A 12,310-nucleotide genomic window follows, 5' to 3' on the forward strand; every position below is an offset into this window, starting at 1 on the left:
GCTTAGCTTTAGTTAAATAGGGCATCCTAACTGCTTTGGGTTGGGGGAGGTATTTTTATGTACCTTTTTTTAAAGGTACATTAAAAAGTCTTGTTTTTATAGGTTGTTTCTTGTTTTTACATGGCCCGCATTGTATTGTATTGTATTGTATTGTTTTTGTATGTGGAGTGAGGTGCCCCATTTAATTTAGGTTCTTTTGGATAGGAGGTTATTGTGTCGGCCCCCCACACAATTTTTTTTTAAAATCTTAATTTTTTTTAAAGCCCACACCCACAGGGGTCATGTCTTAGAGCCATGTGGTAAGCAAGGCTTGTAGCAGGGTGGCCGGCAGAGGAGGGAGGGGTCCCCAAGCTGGTGTGGGAGGCTGGGGTGGGGGCAGAGAAGACTCTGGCAGGGGGGTCCACAGGTCCCCATTGATGAGTTCTTTGCCTCAGGTGAGATGGTGGCATGAAGGCTTTCCTATACGGAGGAGCCTGCTGCTGCTGAGCCAGGTCCAGGATCAGTGGCAGGTCCATCGGGTGCAACACCAGTGCTGTGGGGAAGCTGCTTCTGTGGTGGGGGTGGAGGACAGAGGATTGACGGCTGGCAGTGCAGCCAGATTTCCCCTCCCTCTTGTGGGCCCTCCGACATTCCTCTTGCCACTCAGTGGGGAGCCCCCTGATGATGCCCATGTCATGGCAGAGTCCTGTTCTGGTTCCTCCCAGTCTGGCTCCAAGGAGGAAGGGCCTGCTACCGATGCAGAAGCGCCCCCTCAGCCAAAGCCAGGCACTTATTCCAATGCACCAGGTGGAAGGGGGGTGGGTGATGGCAGTGGACAACCACCAGAAGCCCCACTAGCACCACCATCACCAAAGAGGCCCAAGAAGGTGTCCAGGACATCTGAGGCTACCAGGGGCATAGCAAGGTTAGTGTGGGCCCAGAGACAAGATTTTAAAATGCCCCCCCCCGCTCACTGAAACTCAGCTCATGAAGTAAAGAAATCTTAAATGAGGCTGAATAGTGGTAACAAAAAGCAGAATAAAATTTATATATATAAAACCTATGTGCCACAATAGAACATCATCCTTTTTTTTTTTTTAGGTTTTGTAAATTGTGGATGATGCAAGTCGTTTAATGGTACTAGAGAAAGACATGCCATTCTGGTAGCTCTAGGTCTTAATACTCACATCAATTTCGGAGGATGAATACAACTGAAGGAAGCCCGGGCAGGTGTGCGGCTAGGGGAGTCAGCCATGTGACTTGGCAGTGGGCCCCCAGACAACTGTCTCCCCTTGCCCTATTATAGTTACACCCTCCATGTGGCGACACATGTGACAGCATCACCTGGATCTCCTTGTCTCCACTGACAGCTCTAGTGTGCCCAGTGTGCCTGTAACTAGCACTGACACAGGCAGTACAAAGGCTTCCATGAAGGCTTCCATGCTGCTGGTCAAGCGGTGGATATAGTCACTGGGCAAGAAGCATCCTGGTCATGTGGACCCACATCTCCTCACCTGCCTCATAGGGGAGATGATGGCCACTGATGACCAACCTTTTCAAGTGGTTGAGAACCCTGGCTTCCGCAAGATTATCCAGACACTCGTGCTCGACTACACAATCCCCTCAAGGACCATGTTCAACCGGACCATGGTCCCCTCCCTGTATGTGAGATGCAAGGAGCTTGTGTCAGCCATGCTGTGTGCAGCACCAGCTGGCACCAGTGTGCATTTCACCACTGATCTGTGGAACAGTATGAGTGGGATGCATGCTGCTTTCCTGGCCATGACTGCTGACTGGTGGGGCCTGGAGAGAGGGGAACTCCGGTGCTGCCTCTGGCTCCAGCATGTCCCACACCACATTTCAGCACAGGTGGGCTGCCTTGCACCCGGAGACCTTGGATTTCAAACACACCATGGAAAAGGTGGCAGTGGTACTCAGCCACCAAACTGAGGAGTGGATAGGCGAGTTGCCACACCTCACCTGGGCTTCATTGTGAGAGACAATGGCTCCAATGTAATGGCAGTGGTAGAGACAGTGTTGGAGTGTATGAACAACTGCTGCATGGCGCATACACTCCACCTGGCTGTCAGGGATGCCCTTGACCTCAAGGAGGTGAAGCGGTCCAAGGAACAGGGTCATCCCATGCAGGGTGCTGTTGCTGCCACGGCTGCACTTGTGGACAAGACCCATAAGATTGCAGCTCACTTCCACCACAGTGAGAAGTCCAGGCACCTGCTCCGTGAATGGCAGAGTCACCATGGCCTTCCTCACCATCTCATCCCCACAGATATAGATACTCGGTGGAACTCCACCTTCCACTTGTTCCAGGACCTGCGGGAGCAGGAAGTGGCCCTTGATTACCTGGGAGTTATTCACACATGAGTTCATGCTGCGGTGTAAATGTTGAGCGAAGCCACTTCAAATTATACTCGCAGCATTAAGGGAATCAGCCCCTCATCTCTGCTCTTGGGTTGTGTGTGTGTGTGTGTGTGTGTGTGTGTGTGTGTGTGTGTGTGTGTGCTGGTTCACTTCACATGCCTTCATGTTTTTCTTCTAGCCAATGGTGTGGGGAGATTTCTGAAGCCTATATCTGCATTCCTAAAGAGGGTTCCCCTCTTATCGTGTTAATTATTCTACATCAATGTGTCTCCCTATTTGTTCTGGCATTTTCAGAAAAAATAGCTTAAAACCAGCAGTTTAAAAACCCAGAAATACATCAAGACAAGCTAGATTTCAGAGGACCAAGCCCAATTTGTGATCCTTGAAGTGCTTCCAAGGATCCAAAGAGACTTCGGGGTAAGTTTGGCTGGTGTGTGAACGCACACACTCTCTTCCAGAGGAGATTTGGGATAACAGCCCTGCCTCCTGGCAAGGAATGAGGCCTTGGGCTGGTGCAACCTATCCAACTCAGAATGAAAGCTCATGGGCTAGACGGTGTCAGCACTTGAGCCATTCCTGTTTGTCACCAAGACCTTGTGTGCCGATACTAGTCCTCTGAGTCAGACCCTGCCTGCAGCTATTCTCTTGGCACTTCGGACCTCGCTGGCCATTCCAGAGGGCTGAGGAACAGGCTGTTTGCTGTGTTTGGTGACAGAGAGGAGTACATACTGTCTTGTCTCTGCAACCTGACCATCAAGGGCAATGTCGTTTGCGCGGATGACTTACCCAGGTGGAGTGACCACCTGCTTGATAGAGTTGGGGAAGAGGAGAATTGTCGGACCAGAGACCAGGAGGGTGGTGGAGGTGTCCACTAGCGTGCACAACTCACCCATCAGCAGCAGTACGGATGGCCCTTCATCTCCCACCCCTTCCTCTTCCCTATCCAGCAGTTCAGCCTCCCAGGCAGTGGTGCCAATGCAACAGGCAATTCCTTCTGTTAAATCAGCCCAGTGGTTTAAGCCAGTGTGCCTTGGTGACTTGCCCAGTTTGAGGAAGGCTCAGCCTAACAGTGCCACCAGTGCTGCCCAATGTGTTGCACAATACTTGGAGGAACCTGTGGAGGAAGACCCAGAGATGTACTGCGTGCAGTTCTGGGCAACCCACTGCTAAGTCTGGCCAGACCTGGCGGTGGTTGCTGCGTGCCTCCTCTCCTGCCTGCCAACCAGTATCCAGGGCGAGTGTTGACATTGTAACACCCGTTCGGTTCTGGTTGGACCCTGGCTTGGTCAAGCAGTTGGTGTTCCTCAAGGTGACCCTCCCCTTGCTGGGCCACCTCGAGCTGTATGTTAACCATAACCCCTGCTAACTTGGCAAAGAGGCACCTTTTAACATGGTGATTATTTTTTATTTAACAGGGGGAGATTAATTTGTCCTATCACCTCCAGCACAGTACCTCCAGTGACTGTTGCTGGTGTCTATCTTATGCTTCTTTTTTGATTGTGAGCCCTTTGGGGATAGGGATCCATCCTATTTATTTATTCTTTCTCTGTGTAAACCTCCCTGAGCCATTTTTGGAAAGGTGGCATAGAAATTGAATGAATGAATGAATGAATGAATGAATGAATGAATAAATGTTGAGCTGGGTGAGTGAGTGGCCCATGGTTGACTCATGGTGCCGTTCACTTGCCTGGCAGCAGCTTCGCTCATCCCTCCCCTCCCCCCGTTCCTTCTTCAGCCATGCCATGTCACAGTGTGCTCGCTAGTGCTGTGACATTACAACTGGACACACACACCCTGGCTTAACCCGTGATGCTGAACACCATTGTAGGGTATGTAGATAGGCCGCCGTGGGGAATCACGGGTGAGGGTAGCCCCGATTTTCAGTTATTCCTGGCAAGCTGCTGCTGGATAGGGATGTGCGAAACATTTCGGGTACAGAATGTTCTGTAACCAAAACAGCCCTTTTCGGCCATTTTGTAGCAAAATTAATCACCCACTCCAAAGCCAGAACAAAATGTCCCTGTTTCAGCTACAAAATGTTTTGTTGTTTCAGACCTTCATTTTGTGGCAATCTCTGAGTCAATCTCCATTTTGTGTTTGACGTCTCTTTGAATGTCCCGCCCTTCTATGCTCCCGATCGGTGACCTAAAGCATGGGCTGACCAGCTGATGATTCCCCATTGGCTCTTTTGCCTTTTGCCTCTCTTTACTGACCCCACATTGGCCAAGGGAAGGGTCAAAGAAGGGGCAAGGGTGGGGAGGAGTTCAAGGAGGGGTTTTCTATTTATTCAAAAAGTTAGTTACTCAGTCGCCATTCTCCCTTCTGCCTCATTGGAGGGAGAGAGAGAGAGAGAGAGAGAGAGAGAGAGAGAACTAGTTTGCATTGCATGCCACAAGTTGCCATGATGCCATGCCACTGCCTATGCCTGCCTTGTTGCCAGCCTGAGCCCTGCCTGCCAGCCTGCTATGGCTACTGCATCCCCACCTGGGAATGGATTTATCTGCTGCATGGCTTTTTTGTTCTGGAAGGATTTTTTTTCAGCCCCTTGAGAGAATCGCTACCTGCCTGTGCCTGCTGTGTCTGTCTGTGCCAGCCACCAGTGCCACCAGCCCCAGCCCCTGTGGCCACTGGCCAGCCGCCCCCTCTCCCCCCAGATTTTTAAGGATTTTGCCCCAGCCTCCCCCCCCCACCTGAAGACTGAGAAGAAGACTGAAGAATAGTAGACTCAGAGACCAGACCACAGAAGTGGACAACTGGACACACAACATGGGTCAAGCCCTAGACTGAGTCAGTGTGCCCTCATTTACACACACACACACACACACACACACACACACACACCTCCCTCTGGAATTCTGTATTCTTGGCACTTTTTCCTGTTTGGGGGAGGTTTGGAGTTACAATTGAATTTTAAAAGTTGTGTGTTGTTTGGTTTAGAAGAAGTTTAAACAGGAGTTCTGTGTGGGAGGGATCCCCATACGAGTAGGTGGCTAAAGGTAGTGTAGCCTTGTGGTTTTAAAAATTCTGTCTTTTTCCCCATTCCAAAGATTTAGAGGGGGGCACTTTTAAAAAACAGATGCCTGCCCTCTGCCCCATAACTGATATTCTCTGCCCAGCAGCCTATTGTATGATCTTCCCTAGTTTTTAATTACTTACTTACATTTATATCCAACTCTTCCTCCAAGAAGCCCAGTGCAGTGTACTACATACTTAAATTTCTCCTCACAACCACCCTGTGAAGTAGGGATGTGCACAAAACCAGTTCGCCCAGTTCGGTTCGGATCCGAACCGGCAGGTCGTGGTTTGGTTTTGGTTTTGTCCGAACCACCCCCCAGTTCGGTTCGGATCCGAACCGGTTTGGATCTCGAAAAGTGGTTACAATTAAAGCAGACCTTGTGTTCCACCTACCATCCAAACCTCAAATCGATTGGACCTTCCTCTGATTTTTTACAATTTTTTTAAATTTGCTCCCTATGTGGAGCGCTTAGGGGTAAAAAGTTGGGGTGGGTGGTAGGCACCCATGGGTTCCCTCCACCCCATGAATCCCAAGGCAATTGGTTGCTCCCAGTATTATTGGTGAATTTTTGAAAAAACCAACCCATTGGCTAGAATGGGGGTTTTGGGCAGCCCCGTACCCGCCTCTGTGGGGCGGCAGCACCCCCAACGTGGGTCCGGGGCCTTGGCAAAAATGGCCTCAGTCCCTCCCGGCAATCCCCGGATAGATAGGAGTGATGGGTTTTTTTATTAGGATTTACAAAGGCATTAAATAACTATCTAATTGGAAAGAATAGGATGTGTCTCAGTGGGTGAAAGCTAAAGCCAGCAAGCTCTGAGAGAGTGAGTGATTTAATGCCTTAGGAAATCCTAATTAAAAAAACCATCACTCCTATCTATCCGGGGATTGCTGGGAGGGACTGAGGCCATTTTTGCCATGGCCCCGGACTCACTTTGGGGGTGCTGCCACCCCACAGAGGTGGGTACGGGGCTGCCCAAAACCCCCATTCTAGCCAATGGGAACTTTTTTTTCCTTTTCAAGACATCCACCAACAATGCTAGGGGCACCCATCAATTGCCACCCCAGCCTTTTTGCCCCTCTCTCTGGGCGCCCTAACACTTAACACCTCAATACCTAGTACCTACCACCTACCCAAGCAAGATGACACTCAGAGAGACAACACCAACTCTCTGATCTAACAAAAAGGCCACTGCTGCTGCTGCCTGCCAGCAGTGGAGCAGCACACTAAGCACACACACAGAGAAGAAGCAGGAGGCGGAGCAGAGCATCAGACCTGCTGCTCTGCATGATGGATGATGTGATGCCCAAAGAAGCCACCGCCTCACTCAGTGCCTGCCACTGAGGCCTGACAGACAGAAGCCAGCCAACCTGCTCTGCTCTGCTGCTCCTCCTCCCCATGGATGATGCACACACACCCTACATCTGCGTCCAGGCAGGCCAGAGGGACCGATCAAAACCAGACCAAGCGTGCAGGGTCAGCACAGGGCAGCCCAGCCAGCAACAACAACAACTACTACTACTACTACTACCCCCACAACCAGTGTTGCTACGCCAACATTGCCAGTCACACGCACCACAGCCTGAGCATAGCACACGGCTATGAGCTGAGCATAGCACAACAGCTGCTGCCAGCCAGTGCCTAGCAAGCCAAGCCAACAAGAGGAGAGCTGAGTAGACGGTGCACGCACACCAACCCATCACGACGCAACTGCAAGGGGAGAGGGCACAATTACAGGCAGGAGGAGGCGAGGCAATCCTAGCACAGATTTGAAAGTTAAAATCCAGGATATCTTCTACCACCAGCTGTAGTGTCTAGTGAGTGCAGTGAGTGCATCTGAGCTGAGCTGCGTGTGAGGATGATAGTTAGTTTAGTTACAGCAGACTGAGCATTGAGCATGGGCAATGGCATTTGGCAAGCAACACAACACAACACTCACCTGCTGCTGCTGGTTCTAGTAGTTGTCTCTTGTCTTCACCTCTTCTTCGTGTGTGCACAGTGAGTGCATGCCTTTTGCCTTACTTGAAAAGAAATGGTTCTCTGGTCCACCACATATTTGCTCATGGACACAGAGAGGCCCAAGGCAGGTGGTGGTGGCACCAGTGTGAGTGCATGCATGCTGGTGTTTGCCACCAGGTGTTGGGTGTGTGTGTGTGTTTGTGTGCTACTAGCTAGGAGGGGGGAGGGAGGGAGGGAAGGGGGGAGGAAAGGGGAGGGGGAGTTGGAGGGGGAGAGGGATGTAGCAGAGGGGATTGAAGGGGGAGGAGGGTCCGGCTCAGAGTTGGTCAGCCACATATTATGCACACACGTGATAACATGTGTGCTTCAGTGGGAGAGACCAGATTCTCATCATCTTGCCAGACCGGGGTTTGGGGGCAGGTGAGGTGGGCGTGGAAGGGAGGATGGAGGAGGGTGATGAAGAGGGAGGAGGGAGGATGGGGGGAGGGATGGAGGGAGTCACGGGGGGGGAGGGAGTCTTGGAGGGGGGGAAGGAAAAAAAATGTAGACACACAGCACAGACAGACAGACAGCACACTACAGAAAGCATCCACACACACAGACAGTGCTAGGCATCCATTCAAACAGACAGACAGACACACAACAGAAAGAAACACAACAGCCTGCACCGCACAGACAGACACACACACATAAACAGACCCAGTTCCCTCCCCTGCATAGTAATCAATCAATATGTTGTGTTGGCAGCCAGTTCATTGCTATTCTGATGGTCTTTGTTTTTTCGCCATCAGCCAACATCAACAGTGACCACAATCAAGATGAACATAAGATGATAATTCATTCGTTTCATTGGAAAAAAAAATTAAATCCTTTTTTTCATGTAAACCAAGCCCCCCACACATGATTTTTTGGTAACATTTCCAATAAAATCAATTCATTCAGCATTTGTCTTTTGTTATCCCTTTGTTACCCTTTTTTTTCTTTTGCATAATAATTTTGAGAGTGGATTTTAACATTGGATTTTAAAGAAAAAATTATTTACATGTTTATTTACATACTGATATTTACATATTTACACTGCATTAGAACGTATACCCTCCGCTGCCACTGAGTCTAGTACTATTAGGGCTGTGCTACTTTGGGGGTGTGTGTGCCGTGCCCACGCCAGGTCCAAAATGCTGACAGGTGGAGAGATAAGGGCCTGTGCTGCTGGCCAACATTGGGTTTCTTTTTAGGTGGGCATGGGCATTGTAAACATCTGGCCAGTCGCAGCACTACAACTACTACTACATCTGTGTGTGGGCACTACATGCTGCAACCGGCTGGCACGGCTCAGCATCTGTCACATCAGCTCAGCTAGAGGTGGAAGGGGGGAGGGTAGGAATAAGCACAGAGGTTGAGCCAGGCAGGTGACCAACCATGGGGCAACCCATGGTAATCACTCACCCATCTCAAACTCCAGCTTGGGGTAGCCCAGCAGGGGGAGGTTCACCTTAAGGAAGACCAGCTGCTCCACCAGCCCAGCGTCCAAGTGGGAGCGAGAGGGTGTCACCACGTGCCCGGCACATGAAAACACCCGCTCTCTCTGGACACTGGTTGGGGGGCAGGAGAGGAGGCACACAGCAAACACCGGCAGGTCTGGCCAGACTTGGCGGTGGGTCGCCCAGAACTGTGCGCAGTCCACACCGTCTTCCTCCACAGCCTCCTCCAAGTACTGCGCAATGCATTGCTCAGTACTGGAGGGGGGCCTGGCAGGTCGAGCCTCCCGCATACCAGGCAAGGCACCATAGCAGAACCGCTGAAACCACTGGGTGGATTTCGCGGTGGGAGCAACTGGCTGCTGCGATGGCGCTGCCTGGGATGCCACGCTGCTGGACTGGGAAGAGGGAGGGGAAGGGGAAGATGACGCCAGCTGGCCGCCCACGCTGCTGCTGGGTGCGGGTTGGGTGGCGGGGGCTGCCCCCGCACCACTACCAACATCCTGGTCTCTACGGGCCCTAGCGGCCTCCTCCTCCCTCACCTTCTGTACCAGGATGTCCCTCTACCTGGGCAATTCATCGGCACTCACGGCATTGCCCTTGATGGCTGGGTTACAGAGACAAGCTAGGACATACTCCTCCCTGTCTCCCAGTGCACCAACGAGCTGCCTGTCAACCCCAGACTTCAGCCTCCCAGCCAGAGCACGACCCTCTGGTGTGGTCAGAGAAATCTGGAGTTCGCCCATCAGCTTCTCCAGACCCATAGCTGTGGGCAGCGCCTGGCTCAAGGGAGTGGTGTCGCCACACAAATTGGCAAATTGGAAGGGCTCGAGTGCCAACACTGCCTCGGACATCTGCTTCCACTCTGCGTTCGAGAGGTCGCAGACGTCCAAGGACTCGTCCCTCGCCAGGGTGACAAGGGCTCTCTCCTGCTCCAACAGGCACTGGAACAGGAGGAAGGTGGAGTTCCACCGCGTCTCAACATCCGTAGGGATGAGATGGCAAGGAAGCCCAAGGTCATCCTGCTTCTGGCAAAGCAGTCTCCTGGACTTCTCACTGCAGTGGAAGTGGGCGGCCAGCTTGCGAGACTTCTCGACAAGTGTGGCCGTGGCAGCAACAGCACCTAGGAGGGGGCGGCCCTTCTCCTGGGACACCTTCAGCTCCTTAAGGCCGAGGGCGTCCCTGACGGTCAGATGGAGCGTGTGTGCCATACACCGTTCACACAGCCCATGACTGTCTCGACAGCGGCGGTAATGTTGGCTCCATTGTCTGTGACAATGAAGCCGCGGGAGAGGTGTGGACACCCGCCAATCCACTCCTCTATCTGGCGGTCGAGTACGGCCGCCACCTCCTCCCCGGTGTGCCTTGTGTCCATCGTCTCCATGTGCAGAACAGCCCACCTGTGCCGTAGTGCAGTGGGAGCCACGCAAGACCCGGAAGCATCGCCCGAGGAGGTCCCCTCACTCTCCGGTCCCCACCAGTGGGCAGTGAGGGCCAGGAAAGCAGCATGCATCCCACTGACACTGGTCTAGAGGTCAGTCGTGAAATTCACGCTGGTGCCCGCTGGAGCCGCACGCAGCCCAGCCGACACGAGCTCCCTGCACTTGCGGTACAGGGAAGGGACCACGTTCCGGCTGAACGTGGTCCTTGAGGGGATGACATATTCGGGCACCAGGTACTGGAGTATCCGGCGGAAGCCGGAGTTCTCGACCACCTGAAACGGCTGGTCATCGGTGGAAATCATCTCCCCTATGAGGCGGGTGAGGTGATGATGGTCCACACGAACAGTCCACTTGCTGCCCGACAACTGCGTCCACCGCTGGACTGGCAGTGTAGCCTGCCTTTTGGCTGGCACACTGCCGCTGTCCGCCCTAGTGGCAGATGCACAAGGCGCACTAGCGCTGCCAGCCTGTCCCCTGAGACCTGGGTGGTGACGCTCTATGTGTCTCCACATGGGCGTCGTACCCAGGTGCCAAGGGTCCTTTCCACGGCTGACCTGCATCCTGCAGTGGACACAGCGGGCGTGGAATGAGGGACCTCAAAATGCGCCCTTACACCACTGCCCTCAGCCTCCTGCGCCCCGGGCGCTGTCTTAGGCCGTTTCTCGCAGGGTGGCTGCAGTCCTAGGGGGGGCAGCTGCCGCTGCCTGCCCACTGCTGCCACCCAACCTGCCCCTTCCACCCTCCACACCAGAGGAAGGGCCCGGCTCCACTGGCAGAGGAGAGGCAGGCCTCTCCTCCACCACCTCGCCAGACCGCTCCCCACCAGAGTGTTGGGCTTCACGAGGGGGGGCCCCACTGAGTGGTGAAGGATTGCAGGAAGGGCCCCAGAGGGAAGGAGAACCTGGCTCCCCGTGTCCTCTCCCTCTCCACGCCGCAGGCGCACCCCGCACCCAGCCTCTCCCACGTCCTCTGCCTGGCAACCTAGCATGAGGCCTGGCCGGCACATGGCACTCGCCTTGCTCAGACATGCTAGCTTTTATCTAGGATGGAGGGAGACTTTAAAAGGAAGGCCAGAAAGGAGCAAAAAAAATTTTGGACGGGGTTGGGAGGGGCAAAAAAAAAAAAAAAGCGCCAATTGATTTGGAGCCGGCGGGGGGGAAGTTTGTTTTGAAAAAGTAAGCCAATTGGGGGGAAAGGAAGACTTTTTTATATGGGGGGAGAAAGCCGATTGACGTGAGGGGGAGGGTGACCTTTTGAAATTTGGGTGTCAAGCCAATTAGGGAGATGGGGCTGGGTGTTTTTTTTTAAATTGGGGATTAAAGGGTGGACCCCTGGTGTGGGTGGCACGGGCAGTTGGGTGGAGTAGTTGTGGTGTGGGTGGTAGGTATTTTTTTGGGGGGGGGAATGGATGGGGGAGGGCACAGCACCTACCGGGGGGGGGCACAGTCAAAGGTTGGGAACCTGCAGATCAAAGGAGGAAAACCTTATTTAGTGAACTGAAACACAGTGTGGCATGGTTCTGGGGGGTGGTTTTCAAGTAATGCTGTGGGGGGAGCATCAACCTCAATGCAGCCTATTTAGTGACTTTAAATTTCACACAACCAAAACCAGAACCCAGTCGCACTTTCACAGAACCCACCCACTGTGACTCTGCCTGCCCAATGCCATGGCAAGCAAGCAGGGCATCAAACACTTGGCAGCATGGAACATCATCATCATATATCTTTCAAAGATTACTAGAATGACCCCAGGAAGGAAACCCTTCTTTGGCGAACTGATGATGATGATTGATGAACAGAGCCAGCCTATCTGGGAGGAAATTTCACTGACACAGAACCCAAATTGCACTTCCTAAAACCCAATTGCACTTTCACAGAGAGAGAGAACCCAACCCACCCATGCACTCTGTCTGCTGCCCAAAGCAAGAGCAAGCAGGGCATCAAACACTTGGCAGCATGGAAGGAACATCATCATCTATCTTCCAAACATAATGACCTAGGGACGGTGTGGTGGTGTGTTGGGGAACCTGTTAAAAAACCACCTCACCTGCATGCAATGC

The sequence above is a fragment of the Hemicordylus capensis genome, chromosome 2 (assembly GCF_027244095.1).
Source record: "Hemicordylus capensis ecotype Gifberg chromosome 2, rHemCap1.1.pri, whole genome shotgun sequence".
Lineage (NCBI taxonomy): Eukaryota > Metazoa > Chordata > Lepidosauria > Squamata > Cordylidae > Hemicordylus > Hemicordylus capensis.